The 22,008-nt window shown below is 40.0% G+C and overlaps 1 long non-coding RNA gene across 1 annotated transcript in view; it reads left to right on the forward strand.

Moving 5' to 3' along the window:
* LOC129180380 (uncharacterized) overlaps nt 1-22,008 on the forward strand; it is a 64,431-nt gene that overhangs the window by 30,240 nt on the left and 12,183 nt on the right. The window contains exon 3 of the long non-coding RNA XR_008570146.1: nt 4,684-4,788. This is a non-coding gene — a long non-coding RNA (uncharacterized LOC129180380). The remainder of the gene's footprint in view (nt 1-4,683; nt 4,789-22,008) is intronic.

Consider the following 22,008-nt stretch of genomic DNA (forward strand, 5'->3'; position numbering starts at 1 on the left):
TAATAATAATAGTAAATTATAATAATGCAATATTTCCTTATATATTTCATCTTTCACTGTGTAAATTTGTGGAACTGGTGTTTGTGACATGTCTTTTCCCACAGACAATTATCACAGTCTGTCTGACCTTTGCAGCATTTCTATAAATGCTGACTGTTCAACTGTATTAACTCATTCAATACCAAAGACGTATTTATTTGATTTTACAAACCCGAACGCCCCATCTCAACAACGTATTTATACATCTTTTACGTTTTTTTTAGCGCGAGAAGCAAAAATAGGCAATGTCACAACCTTCCATTAATAGATTTCACTTCAGAGCAATTTTATGCCATAAAAACGGCCACAAGGTGGCAGAAGTGCATTTGATAAGAGCTCGGCATAGACAATTTGAATGGAAAAATCACACATGACAGGAAGGAGGAAGTGAGAGAGCGTGGAGGAGTGTAGTGTGCAGAAGGGTCCGCATTGTAGGGAAATTTAACGCATGCACACGCACACACACGTGTGCACACACAAGCACACACATAGTTTAGTTCCAAATTTGAAACATTTAAATAGTTCATGGTCTTGTATTTGTACTTACATTGTTATTTGGATGTAAAACAACCCCTTTTTTGTTTTGTTTATGTTAGTTTAGTTGTTCAGATATTTGAGATGTCACAAAAGCAAAACATATTTGTGTCAAAGTGAAAGTTATGCTTGAAATGTATCAAAAAGCTGATTTTCTTCCTTTTCTAGTCAGGAACTGATACAGGGCAATATATAGAGGCCAGCAAAATTAGCCACTTGATTTTCATTTATCGTGTAATTATTTAGTTATTATCGCAAGACAGTTTTTTCTGTCAACAAGACATCTTGTCACGTTTTAATCTTGCAAGATCTCGTGACACCCCTACAAGTTATATTTGGTAACTTTCTGTGTAACGATGGCAACAAATTGCAAGGATTGGCAGGCAGGTCCATTAAAATTTTAATCAGAATTTGTTTTTTGTTTTTTTAAACTTCAGATGTTATGTCATTTTAATCACAAAGAATGAGAATTTGTTTTTGTGTTGTAGTAATACATTACAGCTGCTTGGAACTGATCAGTCAATACATTCTTTATGTTTCATTCTTGAAAAAGAATTCTTGGAATACATATAATATTTCTATAATAATTATACTGTTAAATGTGACTAAATGTAATGTTTCTTATTTGTGGTGTTGTGAGTCCGTAAAGACTATTTTCTAGGTCTGATATGGACAACCCAGGCAGGACGAGCAAAAAAAAGAAAAAAAGAAGTCATATTTCTTGTGGTATTGAAGCATGGCTGTGCAGGATTATCTGATTTGAAGGTGACTGCGTGGTGATACGGAGACCAACCAACGTTTGAATGAATGAACTTTCTCTCCTCCGTGAGCGCTGCATGGCCTAAAAATAGGTGGCGCCATAATCCAATATAAAAGACACAAACACACCTCTGACTCTGTGCGTGTGACTACCACGGGAGAATTATAGCCTACAGTATTAGATGGGAGAGGGGGGGAATACAAAGAGATGCAGAGTGTCGCTATTATAGCACATTACCTCCTTCAAGGTCTCTCCCTCTCAAGTTGAGAGGATCATAAAGACTGCTACAAAGTGAGAGTGAAAAGAACCATAATGCTTTTTGTAGTGGCGTTATTGTGTTGTCGTAGGGCAAAGATCTTTTGTCTGCGTCTGTGGAGGACACTCGTAGAGCGAGGAAGTCTTTACTAACGTTGCTTGCGAAAAGAGTCAGAGTTTCTACTGGCAACGTTACAGGAACTCAACGGTGACTCGGATTTTAGAGTGGTCGTCTCCCAACTGCAAAGTTGCGTGTTCACTCCTAAGAAAAAAACAAAAAACAACTTTAATTAATAGTACGTTAAGACCATTTGACATGCAGACATGCGCAAACAACAACAGCATGCTTTGCGCGAGGGATGAGCTGGATACTTGTAGTAGACGAGTATCCTTACGGATAATGCATTCTTGCCGCATACGAGCTTGAAACGAGTACAGCTTGTCATTATCCGTAATTGTGATGACGGAGAATCCTCGGTATGTATTCACTCATCACGCTCTGTGATTGACCAGTCACACACAGCGACCACGCCTCCTTAGACATATCGACAAACGCACAGCAACATAACATCTCAGCTATCAGCAGTGCGCTAAACACATTGAAATAGCATGCTAACAATATAATAACTTGGTGGCAATGCTGAGGAGGCTCAGCTGTTAGTGACCAGCTCGGCAGCTGGATGCTTGAGGTACACAACACAACACAATATCACTGTGCAAACAGCGTCCAGCATTGAATGAATGAGAAATAACCAGCTTACTCACGTTTATAGACGCACACTGTTAACAAGGTCCGTGTTACAACTCTCAAGCTCGGCGGCTGCCATGTTGCATTCACGTGTCCATCTCTCGTCGTCATCGGGAGATACGTTTAATCACATGTTACCTTAAAGGAACATATGAGAATGTGCAGTACTAAAATAGTCTTTACACAGTTTTTAAAGTGTTTTTTTAATATATTGTCTTTCCAGTTTACATGTAAGTGTGATTTAAACATGAGATGCAGCCCACAGGTAAGTGGTACTGTTTGATCTCTCTTTAGAACAGGCTGGCAAGCGACTAATGTGGTACTTAGGGGGCACCTGGTACCCGCTGGGACCGTGTTGGTGACCCGATTTAGACCACACACGAAAGCATAATAAAGACATTGATATGATGTTTCGGAGTGTCCGTGAATGCATCTCACGGTCTGTCTAGTAACAAGGAGGAAGTGTCGTTGCAATGACGAATAGACTCGAGACGGTTATTGAGTTGGAAATACATATGTGGTGTTTGAATTGCATTGTTGTTGATGTGTTCAGGTCAGAATAAAGTTATAAAGGAGCAACAGACTCTGTGGGGAGCTACACTGTGCTGCCGTCTGTCGTCATAACAGAGAGCAGTGGCTTGCCATGATGCGTATGCGTGAAATAGCCCTACTAAAAACTAGTTTTTTTAGTTTTACAGATCACTTATACACATAGACAGTACACCTATAGCTGAATAATAAACAATAAATATAGCAACTTGTGATCAATCCATGTCAATTTCAAACTTAAAGCAATGTACAGATGTTTCCGTTTCCGGTTAGTCCACGCCCGCTTCTGGTTTATGCCCCGCCCATTCCGAGTACAGCTACAGATAATTTAGATGGGTGAACAGATACGGATACAGATAGTGGTGTACTCACTCATCCCTACTCTGCGCTCTCAGAAAAAGGTGCTGACGGTTTTCCTGCAGGCGGAACAGAGTTGGGTAAGATAGCATTCCAGTACATTGAATCCTGCATGGAATGATCTGCAAAATGACTTAAACATATCTCTTGTAACTTGTTACGTGATGAGAATTTAAGGATATTTTGAGGGAACGTATGTTGGGAATGTCTTGTGTTCTGCTGCCGTCGTGGCCAGGTCACTCTTGTAGAAGTGATGTTTTATTTCAATGAGGTTTATCTGGTTAAATAAAGGATGATGATGATTTACCTGTGTTTACTGCGTGTGCATTTCAACTTGGTCGTATGTTGAATTGAGTTCATGGGGATCACTGTGCATGCTTACCCAGAGGAAATGGGGACTATAACTATGGGGAATAATAAACAACTACGTTGACTCCAAACATGTAACTTTAAGGCCCTGTCACACCTTGATGATTTAGGCAGCGCATGCCTGACGTGATCATTTTGATGGCATACGTTGAACTTGGTCACAATTTATGCCCAACGCCCACCGCCTGTCACACCTTGACGATTTAGCCAGCTTACGCCAACGTATGAAAAAATTGGCCAATACGCTGGCGTACGTCCAATAAGTTATGGGTAAGTTTTGTATATACTAACAGCACGCGGAAGCACGGCGGCATACGTCGGAGTACGTCTAAGTCGTCCAAAAATTTTGTGCATGCAAATTTTGACCTCTTCTTTAGTGCAGTTGGAGTTCACAGGAAGATGAATTCTAAATTATAAGTCCCCCATTTTGGGGGTTTAGGGACCCCTAAACAGGTCTCTAACAAACTGTCCATTTGCTCAAAGTCCAATACGTCCATGCTGACAAGGTGTGGCAGCTGAGGAGGAGAGAGAGGTCCCCTTCTTGGCGTCTTCCTCTGCCTTTTAAAGGAGGTGGTTCCCCTGCTGCAGCCAATCCGGGCAGCCAGTGTCCTCCAACACAAGGAAAAACACAAAACACACACCTGTACCACATTTGGACCATCAGCCCCACCAAACAAACAAAAAAAAACCTTTTACAACCCAGGATTGTAACAGCATCCTCTTTGCCTTCACGCTCACTTTTCAGGCTGCATTTTTAAGCTCTTTAGTTTTGTTTTTATGTCGCCCCCATAATGAAAATAGTCATAAAAACAAAATTGTTAATGACTCAAACCAATTTCACTTTTTTCTTTTCTATGATTTGACGCTCCCTGTTTATTTTCAGTAATTAAAGTGCTGAGCTTATCCCTGCGCCCATTGCACATCACACACACACACACACACACACACACACACACACACACACACTGCAGCGTGTCCTGCTTCTCTGACCCCTCCATTTTTGTGCGCATTATGCTGGCAGTGATGCGTGACTAATTTAAAATCTGCTTGTACGTCTTCCTTACCTACACAGAGGCCAACGAGCAGGGCAGGGAACGACATGCACGCGCACGCCCTGGACTGCAACCTCCTAATAGCGCCTTAGACAACGTGCCGCCACTGCAGACAAACACAACCTGTAAGTGAAGGGGTGTACTTAGGACTTAATCCAGGGGGGTCCACACATTTTTCCAACGAGGGCCTCATAGTGAAAAATGAAAGGATGTAACTATTTTGTAAATCAACACATGTGGATGTGCTAAGAAGTTACTGTATATACAGGGTACAGTATATTTCAAGGAAAAAAACTGCATCTCAACTTTGTTATATAGGTGAAAAGGGCTATTATTAATACAGTGGTGTGAAAAAGTGTTTTAAATATTAGTCAATTACATCACATCTGAACACAAAATGCAGTTTTTAAATGAAACGTTTTCTTACTAAGGGAGGGAAAAAAAAATCCAAACATGTCCTTGTGTGAAAAAGTAATGTGCCGCCCTGTTAAAACATAACGTAACTGAGATTAATTCAGATCTGTCAGTGTTGAAAAGGTTATAAAGCCATTTCTAAAGCTTTGGGACTCCAGCGAACCACAGTGAGAGCCATTATCCACAAATGGCAAAAAACATGGAACAGTGTTGAACCTTCCCAGGAGTGGCTGGCCAACCAAAATGACTCCAAGAGCACAGCGACGACTCATCCAAGAGGTCACAAAAGACCCCACAACAACATCCAAAGAAGTGCAGGCCTCACTTGCCTCAGTTAAGGTCAGTGTTCATGACTCCACCATAAGAAAGACACTGGGCAAAAACGGCCTGCATGGCAGAGTTCCAAGACCAAAACCACTGCTGAACAAAAAGAACATTAAGGCTCGTCTCAATTTTGGAAGAAAACATCTTGATGATCCCCAAAACCTTTTGGAAAATACTCTGGTCTGACGAGACAAAAGTTGAAAATTTTGTAAGGTGTGTGTCCCATTACATCTGGCGGAAAAGTAACACCACATTTCAGAAAAAGAACATCATACCAACAGTAAAATATGGTGGTGGTAGTGTGATGCTCTCGGGCTGTTTTGCTGCTTCAGGACCTGGAAGACTTGCTGTGATAAATGGAAGCATGAATTCTGCTGAAGGAGAATGTCCGGCCATCTGTTGGTGACCTCAAGCTGAAACCAACTTGGGTTCTGCAGCAGGACAATGATCCAAAACACACCAGCAAGTCCACCTCTGAATGGCTGAAGAACAACAAAATGAAGACTTTGGAGTGGCCTAGTCCAAGTCCTGTTTTTTTTCCATTTCTGTTATTTTTTTCCCCCAACTGTTTCAACTTTCTACTTGCAATTTTTCCTCACGTAATTATTCCCATAATATTTAATTTTGTGTAATGTTATAACTTTTTCATGACCTAATTTTCCAAAAAACAACTTTATTCATTATTTTGTTTGTTTGTCATAATTTTCCTCATAATACAAGACGTTATTCTCATAATATTACAACTTTTTCTCATTAGAGTCCCAACTTTTTTTGCTCAATATTTTTACTTTACTCTTGTAAAATTGCAGGTTTTTCTAAATTTTTCAAATATTTAAAAATTTTTCTAATATTATGACTTTCTTCTTATAATATAATAACTTTTACCACAACCTGATTTTCCAAAAATTACAACTGTATTTGTTTTGTTTGTTTCACATAATATTACCACCTTTTTTTGTAATGTATTTTTTTCCTTAATATTTCAACTTGACTTTTTCTTATTAGATTCCAAGTTTTTTGACCAAAATTTTGACTTTATTCTTGTAAAATTCCATTTTTCCTTTGAACAAAACAAGCCGAAGGGAGAGGCCTCTTCTCTTGGACTTTGTCTTGGAGTTGATGTTGTGGTGGTTTTAGGCAAACAAACACACTCCTCGCACTAAAACACTCTCACGCACTACTGCCACAACCCATCCTTCGCATTAGTTTGTATTTGGTTAAGTAAAAAAATGAATTTATGAATAATTAATGCCCACTTGTGTGTGAGTGTGTTTTGTCAAAACAATGAGCCACTTCTGGACACGCGCACTAAAGTGACTGCATGATGTTTATTTCAAGATGAGACGACTTTGCTGAGTGGAAGGGCAGCGCAGAGTAACCAGTAATCACCAGTAATCAAAGACACAAACCTCTTGTGCTTCATCTCAATTGTGTTATTATTTACTGATGAATTCAAATAAGAAAATAAATAATGAAGGAATGGATCAGGGATTTGATGGTTTTAATTTATTAAAATTGTATTTTTTTAATTATTTGCATGGACTTTATTTTATTTTGAACATTTAATTTTTTTTTAATGCGTGTAAAACAAGTATAAAACAGTGTTTGTATAATTAGTAATTTTTAAAATTATATTTCATTTTAATTAATTGTATTTACTTTATTCTATTTTTACCCATTTTTTATTCAATTTTAATTTTTAACAAATGCTTGAATAATTAGTATAAAACAATTCCCGGGTATGCATTTTTATTAAGAGCTGCACCATAATTGTTTTTTCTTTTCGTGGCCGGTATCTCTAACATTTTGTGAATAGTTTTTCAGAAAATTCTGCATGGAAAAAAGTGAAAGGCATGAATCTGGGATTTTTTTTCTCACTTTTCGCCATTACAGTCCGCTTGCAATTCAGCAAAAATGGGCAGTGACCTTCGGCTTCCAACAGATGGAGCTGTGCTGAAAAAAGCTTGTTTTTTTTACTTCTTACATTTGTAAATGTTTATTTTTTAATTCATTTTTTAATTTTATTTTTACTATTTTTACTGATTTGTTATTTTTATTTTTTAATGCTAGAAAAATGAGTATAAAGCAATTCCTAGGTGTGCATTTTTATCCACATCTGCACCGTCGTCGTTTCTCTTTTTGTGGCCTGCCTCTCTAAACATTTCCTTCCATCCATCCATTTTTTATGCCGCTTGTTTTTTTCAAGCTTGTTTTTTTCATTTTTAAAATAGTGCTTTGTTAGTGCTTTTCGATGGGCGGTGGCCCCTGCTCGTCGAGAAGAGAAATACATTCTTCCATCTAGTCTCCAAACGTGTCGAATAAGACCAGAAAAACTCTTCTCGAAAGATCTTTCGGTACTTTTTTTAAAAATATAGTGCCAGTGTTGGGGATAGGGATAGCTAAATCTCGCTCCGGGACGCCTTCACAATCGCACTGTGTCCACAGCTCTGGCTTTTAGATTGACGCCTAGCGCTCTTTACTCATTCGGTGGCCCATGGTTTGTGCCCATGAGGCGGCCTGCAGTGTTGGAGTAGAACACTTTTTAGTCAGACATGGATTAGAATTGCCGGGCCTTGGCGTTTCTCCTTCGTTTAGATTGATTGGCAGCCTCTCCAGCTAATTTTGACGATTCCGAGCCATGAGATGTGATCAGCGTGCTGATGTTAATTAGGTTTTCTCGCCTGAAGCTTTGGAATCTTTCTGTTTGGTCCTGATGCTGATGGTGAACGCTAAGCAGCCAGGTCTTCCAGGAGACAATTATCAACAGAACCGAGCCGTGCTTAATGTCCCGGGGACGTTTGCGGCGCCTCCATAAACTGTGCGTAATGGCCGAATGTATCTTTGTGGAAGAAAGCCCATCCATTCCAATGCAACAATCTCATCATATAAATGGCTTAAGTATCCCCCGGTTGATTTGTACTAAAATAGCTGGCAGTGACGCCGAGTCGCGCTGTTTACAACTCTGAGTCATTATATGCCGCGTGTCTTCCCTCGACACTCATTCCTTTATGCTAATCTGACAAAGCGTTACTGTGATTGTGAGCGGCTGAGGAGAAGTGTATGTGGACATGTCGGGGAGTCCCGGCGGGAATAGCAATCAGCGGGACAAAGTGAGGCCCGGTAAGAGAACAAGACTCCATGTTGGAATAACGTCAAGACGAGGTGGGGGTAGGAGCGACGGTGGCGGCTGCCGACATCTCTAATTACAGTCCTGCCCATTAACTCAGTGTTAATTGGATGATTTATTCTCCCACGGGAAAGGCTGACAGTCAATTGATGCTGATAGCATTAAAATACATGGAAAGAAAGCCATTCTGTGGCATGGGGGGGTGCTTCCATCACACACAATGTCCAAATGTGCACCTGGCAACGATATGCAGGTATCACGCAAGTAACGTCTCCCCAGGGACTCGTCCTGGTGGGTTAGGTACTTCCTGTCACCGGTAGGTTGACTTACAAGTTGCTCTCATTTCAAAACAGTTTTCCCTCGTAAGACTCTGTCCCTTTTTTTTAATTAAAATTGAATTTTTTAATTTATTTTTTTAAATTGTGTTTATGTATTTTTAGAGGACTATTTTTTCACAGGACTCTGCTCCTTTTTATAAATTTTATTATTTATTTATTTATTTATTTTTATTGATGTTTTTATAGGACTTTTTCCCATATGACTGTTCCTTTGTTTTGATTTTCATTTGTATTCATTTCATTTCTTTATTTACATTTTTTAAAAACGTATTTGTTTTTATAGGACTTAAAAAAAATCCCCATTTTTAAAATTTTTATTTCTTTCTTTATTTTTAATAAAAAAAAGATTTATGTATTTTTAGAGGCCTCTGTTTTTTATTTATTTTTTTTTTTTATTTTATTTTTAACCATTTTAGTTAGGCATTTTTATAGGACTTTTTTCCCATAGGCCTTTATCTTTTTAATTTGAATTTTTATTTATTTATTGCTAATTTATAATAACTTACTAACTTACTGAACTTGTTTTATTTATTTTTTCTCAGACATTTTTCTCATAGGACTTTAAGGTCGTAAAATGTATAAAAATCCCTTCAAATCTCATGAAATGTCTTTAAATATGATTGTGGAAGGTCTTAAAAATATACAAACATTACTTTTATTTAAAACAAACGCATAAACTTCAGTCTCGCTTTTAAATGTTTACATTTTTTAGGAGGCAACAACATAACTAGACAAAGGAACTAAAGTACCCGTGCGGCCCTGTCCGAATTTAGCGAGCACAACCAGCTGTGCTGTGCACTCGCCGAGGTGCGGTTATGTGAGGGGTGTCCAAGGTGTGGCCCGGGGACCATTTGTGGCCCACAACAGTTTTTTTAATTGGCCCTCGGTCCATTTTAAAAATACAATTACACAAAAATAACAAAATGAAAAAAGATCACTAATTGTATTCAAGATTCAAGAGTTTTATTGTCATATGCATAATAAAACAGGCAGTTCTACTATGCAATGAAATTCTTATTCTGTTCATTCTCCCAAGAAAAGAAAGAAACACAAGAAAAAGAATAAGAATATAAGAAACATAAATGCCAATAAATTAAGCAACAACAACAGAAGAGACAATAATACAGATAAATAATACAAATAAATAAATAAATAGAGTTATGAGTGTGTGCGTGTGTTGCGTACGTCGTGTGTGAGTGCTTCGTTGAGAAGCCTGATGGCCTGTGGGTAAAAGCTGTTTGCCAGCCTTGTGGTCCTGGACTTCAAACTCCTGTAGCGTCTGCCTGACGGTAGGAGTGTGAATAATGAGTGTTGTGGATGTGTGCTGTCCTTGATGAGGTTGTGTGTTCTGCGTAGGACTCTAGATTTATAAATGTCTTGCAGTGAGGGGAGGGCTGCCCCAACAATGTTCTGTGAGGTCTTGATCACCCGCTGGAGTGCCTTCCTATCACGTGTTGTACAGTTACCGTACCAAACAGTGATGGAGGCGGTAAGGACACTTTCCATAGTGCATCTGTAGAAGCAACTCAGGATTGTGGTGGACATGCCAAATTTCCTCAGTCTTCTCAGGAAGTACAGTCTCCTTTGGGACTTCTTCATAATTTGTTGGGTGTTGTGAGACCAGGTGAGGTCCTCACTGATGTGTGTGCCAAGGAACTTGAAGGTTTTCACCCTCTCCACCTCAGTCTCATCAATAAACAGGGGTCTATGCGGCTCCTTTTCCCTTGTTCTTGGGTCGATGATCATCTCTTTAGTCTTATCTGTATTGAGAAGGAGATTGTTATCACGACACCAAGCTATGAGGTCCGCCACCTCTCTTCTGTATGATGTTTCAACACCACCAGTGATCAGTCCGATGACTGTAGTGTCATCCGCAAATTTAATGATTTAATGAGGCCACGCAATCGTAGGTGAAGAGCGTGTAGAGGAGTGGGCTCAGCACACACCCCTGTGGGGTCCCAGTGCTCACAATTCTTGAGCTGGATGTGCGATTGTGGACTCTGACTGACTGGGGCCTGCCTGTTAGAAAGTTAAACACCCAGTTACAGAGGGAGGGAGACAGGCCAAGTGTGAGGAGCTTATTTGTGAGTTTGTGGGGGCAGACTGTATTAAAAGCAGAGCTATAGTCTATAAATAGCATTAAAGTGCATCGGCGACGTGAGTCTCTCCTTCCCCACAACAAGCGGCATTACAGTATTGACCAGTGCACACCAGGAAATAAACGGTGTCATTTCTTACAGGCGTTGGCTGGACAGCTATGTAGTGGGGCTTGTTTAACCTTTGCCTTGTGGGCAAGCAGGAAGGAGAGACGATGCTGAGAGATGTGTGTGTGTTCTGAGCTGCTGTCTGGTGGCCGCGTTCAGTAAATAAAGTTGGCAGAAGCAACAGGAGAAGTTTCCTTCTTTGCTTCGGAGCTGAATAACACTGACAAGTTAACAGACTAGTAGCGAACGGAAAAGAAGACGGCTTTTTTTGTGTCGAATACAGAAGATGAGGACTTTGATGGATTTGTGGATGAGGTTTGATGAAAAATAACGTGAGTACATTCTAAAATACTTTAATTAAGTACAACCGAACTCAGTTTTGCTCCCGCTGCCGCATGCATGCTAGTGTATGTTTTTTTTTATTGTAGCGTCGCTGGGAGCACGTCCTGTTCCCAGCCTACTTTGCGGTAATGTTTTGGTGCAAATGCTCTTAAAGTTACATGTTTGACCAGGAAATAGCAAGCTCAAAAGAAGACGGATTTTTTTATGTGGAACAACTGACAGTTTGTGTGGATCTTGTGAATGATTGTGACTGAGCTAGGACTCAGTAATTAAAGTCTACACACGACGGCTTCATTGATTGGAAAACAAAACTTTTTCATGCATGAAGCTTCTACTTGAATCGGTAATTTGGCCGCTATATGCGGTCAGATATTGACCAAGGGAGACAAAATGGGTGGCCGCTGGCCGCGTTGGACAGGTGACTGCTATACACAGGGTCTATAACATGTACATTTGCTGCGGGGGATTTTTCAGTGGCTGCTATAGGCAGGTGGCCGTTCTATGCAGGCAGCTGCTAAGACAGGTTTTACTGTATACTATTTTATTATACTTTTACTATACTATTGGGTTAACTTTTGTACTTTTTTTTTTTTGCCTGTATGGATGTGAAATGGGTCTTAAATTCTTATCCTCCTGGCATCCGTCAGTCTCGGAAGACTATGGATCTGCGCCTTGAGCTGGGATAGCGGGAATACGACAACTTTGTTTGTGGCTGTGTAGCCCGATACGACAGTGACAGTCATGGTTGCAGCGGTTGCAGATGTAGGTGCTTGGTTTTGATGTCTTTTCCAATGCATTTTTTCGAACCAATCGTTTTTCGTTGGCAGAGTGACGGAGGCGCTCCCCACCCTTTTTGAGTCCGTTTTTCAGCTCATGACCCCATCGGGCTCGGTCGTCTGCAGTTTCCTCCCAGTTGCTCACGTCCAAACCCAGAGCTTTCATGTCCCTTTTGCACAGATCTTTGAAGCGCAGATGGGGCAGGCCTCGAGCTCGTTTTCCAGATGCAAGCTCTTCGTATAGAATATCTTTCGGTATTCTTCCATCCGCCATCCGATGGACGTGTCCCACCCAGCGGAGACGACGTGAATAGGCTTGGTAAATTTGCAAGGGAGAGGACGTCGTTGTTGGTGATGCGGCGCTCCATTTGATGTTGAGAATACTCCTCAGCATACGGAGATAAAAAGCCGTCGCTTTTGCTTTTTTGCTTTTAGACACCACGTGTCACTGCCGTATAGATGGGTACTGAGGACGCATGCCTTGTACACAGCGATCTCCGTGTGTCTTGATAGCTTTCGGTTTAACCATACCCTCTGCGATGGTTTCCCGAAGGTTGCTGCAGCAAAACCGATTCTTCTGTCGAGTTCGTTGTCGAGAGAGTGGTTGTCCGATAATTTGGATCTAAGGTATGTAAACTCATGAACCTAATCGAGTGGGTGGTTTTCGATATTTATCGTCGATGGGTTTGAATTACCTCGGTACATTACTTTGGTCTTCCGCCGGCTGATGTTGAGACTGAAGTCGTTGCAGGCTTTGTTGAAGGTATTGATCATTGATTGTAATTCCAATTCCGACTGGGCTACAAAAGCTGCATCGTCAGCAAACAGCATTTCACTGATGGATACTTTTTTGGACCTTTTTTGCCCTCAAACGTGATAAGTTGAACAGCTTGCCAGTTGACCTTGTATGGAAGCAGATGCCGTAGTTCCAACTTTATTATATGTATATATATATATATATATATATATATATATATATATATATATAATATCTAATTTAGAAAATGTATTTTATTATTATTATTATTTTTTAAATTAAGTTACATTAAAATTTTAAATTTGACATGTTGAAACCTGCAGAGACCCTGCCAATTAACAAGAAATAATACATAAATAATAATAAAGAGTACAGTAATCCATCGCCACTTCGCACTTTGAATTCCAGCTTTACTCCGTCACAGTTTTTCAAAAGTATATGAATAAATCATACTGTTTTGTGTTTGAATAAAGTATATTATGAGTTTACAAATATACATATTGAAGCAAATTTTAATTATATTTTGCTTCGATTAAGCATTTTCAAGCATAAATTATTTATTCTGTCTACTATATTGGGTAATAAGAGTGTAAAGGACAATAGGTGTGTTAGTTCATGTCTAGAGGGCTCTAGTAATGTTAAAAAACGTATTTAGAAGACCGTAAAGAGGCGATAACTGTGAAATTATTCCATTCATAAATAAGGAATTTTATTTCCAACAAGAACAACAGTCAATTAGAGTTGTAAACGATGACTAATGACCAAAAGTTACTCCTTCTCCTGCCATCCTTTTGCTAGAGACCCCCAACCTTATTGTAGGGTATACACTTTACTTCACTCTTAAGGAATTTAGCAAAACGTGTGATGAAAGAACAACTGTTAACCTCAAATCAAGTCGACGTCTTCTTTGGTGTAGTTGGAGTTTTCAGAGAGATGAATTCATTATAATTCCCCTATTTGAGGGGGTCCCGAAACCCCCAAAACAAACAAAAAGCCCACCTCTATGGAAACTTGTCTTTGCTGTTTTGGCCTCTGACTCTGCTCCTTCTCTCTCTCTCTCTCTCTCTCTCTCTTTCGTGTGTGTGTGTGTGTGTGTGTGTGTGAGGCAGCCTCAGAGACACTGACAAGTTGAACACAAAAACATGGCAGCAAGGTTTTAGCTGATGTACCTGGAAATGTCGACTGGCATAAACTGCCTGTCAGCTCGCACACACACACAGAAATAGATACACAGGCGGCTACACGGGCACGTCATGTCAGCAGTGAGGTCAAGTGGTTCTTGCAATCTTTCTGTCTGCCTGCAATTTTTACTGTAAAAGGGAAGTGTTTTTTTTTCGGTGTGTGTCTATGTGTGGGTTTTATTTTTTTTGCAAGTCTCAGCAATCTGGCTCGATTTTGAGAATTATTCTCACTGATGTTGGATGTGTTGCAGTTCTTCCACAGCAAAACTCCAAACTTCCAAGCATGCCTTTATGGATGTAGTGTGTGCACGACTTATAACGAACAATGGCACAAAGTCTTTTAGCATTGAGCTCATACGCTCTTCTGCTGCGTTTGCTAAACTAAGCTATAAAACTTAGAAGGTTGCCTCTGACGTTTAGCAGGAAAGATTGTCTTTTTGAAATTATTATTTTTATTTAATAATATAAATATATTGCCCCACGATTGGCTGGCGACCAGTCCAGGGTGTACCCCGCCTCTAACCTGAAGTCAGCTGGGATAGGCTCCAGCATACCCCTACACCTGTAATGAGGATAAGCGTCATAGAGAATGAATGGATGAAATATAAATATATAGACAAATAAATAATAATTAATCAAAATCAAATTGTTTTGAGATAAAAAGCACAATTGGTGGGTTTTCGCACAACCAAAAATAATTTTCATAAAAATGTGAATTAATTTTGATCTAATAATGTAAATATATACAGAAATAATAATAATAATAATAATTTAAAGAATAAAATGATTAGAAAACCACTGTGATGTACATTATTTTAAGGCTTTCGCCTGTGTGTTATGCTAACATTTAAGTAAATAAGATGAGTTTTCTGGGGGAAAAAAAAGCCATTTTTTGGAAATATAAAGCACAAAGGGGCAGGTTTTCCCACAAAAAAAATATTTTGATAAAAAAATATGTGAATTTATTTTTAGTGAATAATGTAAATATATTAAAAAATAAATATATAATAATTTTAAAGATTATTTTTTTAATTTTTATTTTTATTCTTATTTTTTTTATTTTTATTATTATTTTTTTACGTGCATTATTTCCAGGTTTTCGCAGGCCTTATATAACAATGCTATGTAACAATATGCAATGCTAACATTTAATTAAATACAATTTTGAAGACAAAAATCACAATGGGGCGGGTTTTCCCACAACTAAAAATTATTTTGATCAAAAATCCACAACTTTGCAAGGCTGTGAATGCCGAATCCTGAATATGCGGGGCTCCACAGTGCAAGCTCTTTTTCTCCATGACAACTATGATTCATTTCTTTTCTGAGAAAGCGCGAGGCGGAGGCGTCCCGCTCCAGTCTGCCGCTCTTTGCTTATCGCGCCTCGGAGCAGACAGTGTAACGTGTCGTGTGACAGAGCAATCAGGCGGCGACAACGCGACGCGTGCTGACTTTTTAGTCTGCGGGTTGTCGGGGTGAAACAAATGAAGCCGGCGGGGCCGCCGGCTTTACATCGGGGGACAGCTTGTCGCACATAATGCTCTCATTTGGAGGCAAATTGACCATGGGCGCAGAATGGGAAATAAGTTAGTCCGGCCTCAGTGCGTGCCGACCTCTGTGGGGAAACACGCAGAGCAGGGATGGACTAAGCAAGCTTTAAAATGCAAACACTAAAACATCAATAGTCTGAGTGACAAAATAAACAACAAAAATGGGAAAAGTAGAGCAAAACCTAAAGACACAAAGCTGCAATATTGATACTAATAATGTATAGTAAAACTTTTTCTTAAATATACAGTGGTGTGAAAAAGTGTTTGTCCCCTTCCTGATTTCTTATTTTTTGCATGTTTGTCACACTTAAATGTTTCAGATCGTCAAACAAAATGGAAATATTAGTCAATGACAACACAACTGAACACAAAATGCAGTTTTTAAATCAAACTCTTTATCATTAAGGGAGAAAAACAATCCAAAGCTACATGGGTCTGTGTGAAAAAGGGATTGCCCCCTAAAACTTAGCAGCAACAACTGCAATCGAGCGTTTGTGATAACTTGCAATGAGTCTCTTACAGCGCTGGGGAGGAATGTTGGCCCACTCATCTTTGCAGAATTGTTGTCATTCAGCCACATTGGAGGCTTTTCCAGCATGAAGGTTTGGATTTTTTGACGAGGCCTCTCCAAAGTCTTCATTTTGTTGTTCTTCAGCCATTCAGAGGTGGACTTGCTGGTGTGTTTTGGATCATTGTCCTGCTGCAGAACCCAAGTTGCTTTCAGCTTGAGGTCACCAACAGATGGCCGGACATTCTCCGTCAGGATTTTTTGGTAGACAGCAAAATTCATGGTTTCATTTATCACAGCAAGTCTTCCAGGTCCTGAAGCAGTCACACAGCCCCAGACCATCACACTACCACCACCATATTTTTACTGTTGGTATGATGTTCTTTTCCAGAAATGTTGCGTTACCATTACGCCAGATGTAATGGCACACACACCTTCTAAAAAGTTAAAGTTTTGTTGCGTCAGACCACAGAATATTTTCCCAAAGTTCTTGGTGAGCATGAAGATGTTTTCTGGCAAAATTCAGACAAGCCTTAATGTTCTTTTTGTTCAGCAGTTCTTTTGACGTTGTTGTGGGGTCTTTTGTGACCTCTTTGATGAGTCGTTGCTGCGCTCTTTGAGTAATTTTGGTTGGTCGGCCACTCCTGAGAAGGTTCACTACTGTTCCATGTTTTCGCCATTTGTGGATAATGGCTCTCACTGTGGTTCGCTTGAGTCCCAAAGCTTTAGAAATGACTTTATAACCTTTTTCAGACTGATAGATCTCAATTATCAGTTAAGTGATGTTTTTACAATAGCCATCCAATTGTTAGTAAGTTAGTGAGTAATACAGTAAATCAGTAAAATAGAATAATTGCAATTACTTTATTGGCTAGTTTATTTTATTTTACTGTTAATTAATTTATTATTTTTTTCTTCTTTTATTAGTAATATTATCAATTAATTGGTAAAGTTAATGTTGATTTTATCATTATTGTTAATTAACAACAAATACATTCATTTTATTATATTAATTAATTTTATATAAATTTTATAACTAACCTTAACCCTCACAGGAAAAGTTAGCATCAAATAGATTCTTTAAATAGATTCCTGATTCTAATATGTAATAGTAAAAAAAAAAAGCAAATTAAATAAGTAATAAAAAAAATAATTAAAAACATAATAAGAAAATACAAATACATAAAAAAATAAATAAATAAATGACTTTTTGGGACGTGTCCAGTGAGTGTTCATTGCCATTTCAATGAGAAGCCAAGTGAATGCATCCACGGTTATGAAATCCATCTTACATTTTTTTGCCCGATCTCGGATCTCAACTTTCAAGGAGCGCATCCCTAAAAACTTTTGCGACCCTTTCTGTTCCCCCTTCTCTCCCGGTGCCCTCGCAGGCAGACATCAAACACGAGCGGTAATGTAATCTCCTTCTGAGAGGTAGACGTGAAATTAAAGTGATTATTTTATCTTTTTGCCTGTGAACTCCTCTTTGTGTGTGTGATTGTGTGCGGCTGCCTCGGGGTGGCCGTGCCGCGCGCTCCACCTGCACTTTGCACACACCTCCAACGTTCCCGGGATTGTCATCTTGAAATAATAATAAAAGTTGAGGTGGCACAATGAACAAAAATGTTTTTACAGCTTTTGGGCACTTGGCGAGACACTTCAAAGCGTGAATAATGATTTTTTTTTTTTTTAGGTTAAGACACAAAAGCAGACCGAAATATTTAAACCCCAGTAATATATATATATATAGTATATATATTAATGTTCCATGGCAAAGTTCAACAGTTGACAAGTTGTACAGCAAAGAGGTTCCAGAACCCCGTCACTGATTAGTAGGTTGTAGGGATGCTACAATCGATCATCCACCTATTAGTGTTAGTATTGCCTGATTTTCCATTTTGGCATGTGCTGCTAAATGCGTTTCAAAGCCGATCACAAAAAACGATCGGCGTGGGGGGAAAAACCCTAAATGTGTGCTGTGTCACGTAGGGTTGCCAACACCCATATTGAGCCAACAAGGGACGCACTTGATATAGGCTACGTCAATCCATGTCAGCGTGTTTGATCACTCCCTGATCCAACTTTTGCCGTTCGACTTTTCCTGCATCTTTGTTTGCACACTTGCTGAGCTGTCATTGGCAATTATCCGCTTAGCTCAGTGGTCGGGAACCTTTTTGGCTAAGACCGCCATGAAAGCACATACGTCATCATCATTATTATTATGATTTTCGCTATGTGGAGGCAAGCTTTGACCGGAAGTGTGTCCTGTAGCTTCACAAAGGTTTGCGAGATAACTCAAAAGTCCTTTTTTTTTCCCCATCCATTTTTTTTTCTCCATATCCCCTCAGGTTATCTGTATTGTCTCAACTATAAGAGTATAACAAACATCATGATAATTAGTCACCAAATATAAATATAACATGCCCTGCTGCTATCAACAGCAATGATGCAGTTGAAGATGCTGCACATGTTTATGTGGAACAAACATCTGTTTCTGAACAATGTCAAGTGCAAAGTATGAAACTTGGGACACTTATAAAATGGGTATTCAGTAGCTGGGTAGTTTTTTTCAGTATTGCATAACCTTGGCTTATAAAAAGTCATTGCCATCCATCCAGCTTCTTCCGCTTATCCGAGGTCAGGTCGGGTGTATTTTGTTCAGTTCCTCCTGGAGGATCCTGAAGCTTTCTCAGGCCAGTTGAGAGTCATAGACTCTTCAATGTGTCCTGGGTCTTCCCCGGGGCCTCCTACTGGTCAGACGAGCCCTGAACACCGCCCCAGGGAGGCGTGCAGGAGGCATCCTGACCGTCAATGCCCAAGCCACTTCATCTGGCTCCTCACATTGCGGAGGAGCAGCAGCTGTACTCCGACTTTCTCCTGGACTCCAGTGCTTCTCACTCGTTCTCTAAGGGAGAGTCCAGCCAACTTACAGAGGAAACTCCTTTCGGCCGCTTGTACCCACGATCTTGACCTTTCGATCACTACCCAAATCTCTTGGCCATAGGTAAGGGCCCTTCACCATGACAGACCAATGCAAACTCCTCATTACTGTAGTCGCTGTAGTGGTCCTCATTACTGGAGCTGTTGCACAAAGGCGCCTGTATGTCGCAATCCATCCTTCCGTTTGAACAAAACCCCAAGGAACTTGAACTCCTCCACTTCCCCGACCCAAAGATGACACTCCACTTGGAGGTGGTGATTCTCATTCTGGACAGAATCGGTCACAAAGGGCAGCCCTGGCGCAGTCACCGTTGTGGTGAATAGAGAGCTGAGCCGTAACGCAAAGCTCTCTATTTACCGGTCGATGTATGTTCCCACCCTCACCTGTGGTCATGGGGTTTGGGTTGTGACCCAAAAGGGCGAGATCGCATGTACAAGTGGCCGAAATGAGTTTCATCTGTCGGGTTGCTGGAAACTAAGAGATAGGGTGAGGAGCTTGGTCATCCAGGAGGAGCTCAGAGTAGCATTGATCAGGCATCGAGTTGGATGCCTCCTGGACGCCTGCCTGGTGAGGCGTTCCGGGCATGCCCAGAGAAGGCTGGAGGGATTATGTCTCACAGCGGGCCTGGGAACGCCTTGGTGTCCTCCCAGTGAAACTGAAGTGTGGGCTTTCCTACTGAGACGGCTACCCTAGTGATCCGGACCCTGATTAGCAGAAGAAAATGGATGGATGTTTTTAGTCAAAGGAAAAAGGTTTGAAGTTATGGTGCAAGATGGCGTAAACGCAGAAAAGCAGGACGGTGGTGGTGTTAGTGAATGGACAGCGTCAGACGGAGGTGTCCCCTCCACAGCCGTCTCACCCCTGGCCTCGGTAATGAGCCGCCGAGTGTCTAAACGTCATCCTGCAAACGAGTTATGGCTGCGCTGACACTAAATGGCAGTGAATGGACAGATAGATGGCCCGCCGGGAATGGATGAAGTCAATGGGCGCCGCAGAAAGTGAGCTCCACACCGCGCTAATGGGCGCCATACAATATACTAAATGGTATTTAGCAGACACTTCTATCCAAAACGACTTCAAGTACCACATTGAGTGCTTTTATTTTTAGAAAAGGGGGCCCGCGCGAGAAATATGGCCTGTTATGGCTGATGCATGGTCGAGTGGGAACACTTAACAAGACGCAGTGTTGTCACGTGACCTTGCCGCTAGGAAGTCACGAACAAAGATGCTCTTGTTGTCGTACAGCTGTGTTGGCTTCTTTTGTGAATATATTTTATTCCATTCCACTGAATCTGTTCCATTTGCGTCCCCACGAAAAAAAATCCACAATAAAATGAATCGTAATTTTTTTTTTTTATTTATTAAGCAAAGTGTCCTGCACGTTGATTGCGTATTTATCCATCCATCTTCTATGCCGTTTACTCTCATTTGGGTCGCGGGTATGCTGGAGCCTATCCAGCAGCGTACACCTTGGACTGGTGGCCAGCCAATCGCAGGGTACAACTAAACAAACAACCATTCACACGCTCATTCCTATGGACTGTGGACAATTTAGAGTCACCAATTAAGCTAACATGTATTTTTAGCCGGAAAAAACCCACGCACGCACAGGGAGAACATGCAAACTCCACACAGAGATGCCCAAACAGAGAGTCGAACCCAGATCTTCTTGATCTCCTGACTGTGTGGTCAACATGCTAACCGCTCAGCCACCGTGTGGCTGATTGCATATTTAATAAATACAATTAAAGCTACCCTGAACACTGGAAAAGTGATGCCTAAAATTACACTTTACCATGAATTATAATCATTTCAATCAGGGGTGTCAAACGTGCGGCCCGGGTGCCAAGTCAAAATTTAAGATAAAAAAATCATACTCTAACAACAAAAAAGTCGCAATTATATGAGAATAAACTCGTAATATTATGAGGAAAAATAAGTAGCATAACGTTAAAATATAAAACAAAAAAATATTTTAAAACAGTAATGTTATGAGAAACAAACAAAATAAAATACAGTTGTAATTTTTAGAAAATTTGGTTGGGGAAAAAGTTTGTTTTTATACATTATTAATTTTACTAAAATAAAGTCAAAGTATGAAATGAAAAAATGTAATTTCACGAGAATAACCTAATATGATACTTCATATTCCCATATTCCATCCATCCATCCATCTTCTATGCCGCTTCTCCTCATTAGGGTCGCGGGGGCATGCTGGAGCCTATCCCAGCTGACTTTGGGCGACAGGCGGGCTACACCCTGGCCTGGTTGCCAGCCAATGGCAGGGCACATATAGACAAACAACCATTCACACTCACATTCATACCTATGGACATTTTAGAGTCGCCCATGTTTTTGGAATGTGGGAGGAAATCGGAGTACCCGGAGCAAACCCACGCACAGAAATACTCAAGGGAGAATCAAACCCAGGTCTTCCCCATCTCCAGACTGTGACTGTGTGGCCAAAATGCTAACCACTAGACCACCGTGCGGCCTCCCATATTTCGGTTTCCCATAATTATAATATTATAGGAATAAAGTCAAAGTATTATGTGAATTAGGTCATAATTCCGAGAAGAAAAAAGTTACAGAAAGAAACCCCAGCAGAAATGGAAAAACAGCTTAAATTTTTCTCTTAATATTTTGACTTTATACTAGTAAAAGTCATAATCTAATGAGAAAAAAAGTTGCAATTATACTAGAATAAACTTGTAATATTATGAGGAAAAATAGTTTCATTTCAATAGCATAAAGTAGAAATATTAAAGAAAAAATATGTTATTTTTTTGTGTTATGTTACAAGAAACAAAAGAAAATCAAGTTGTCATTTTTGGAAAATTTGGTTGGGGAAGAAGTTAATTAAAAAAAAAAAAAATATATTTA

The sequence above is a fragment of the Dunckerocampus dactyliophorus genome, chromosome 4 (assembly GCF_027744805.1).
Source record: "Dunckerocampus dactyliophorus isolate RoL2022-P2 chromosome 4, RoL_Ddac_1.1, whole genome shotgun sequence".
Classification (NCBI taxonomy): domain Eukaryota; kingdom Metazoa; phylum Chordata; class Actinopteri; order Syngnathiformes; family Syngnathidae; genus Dunckerocampus; species Dunckerocampus dactyliophorus.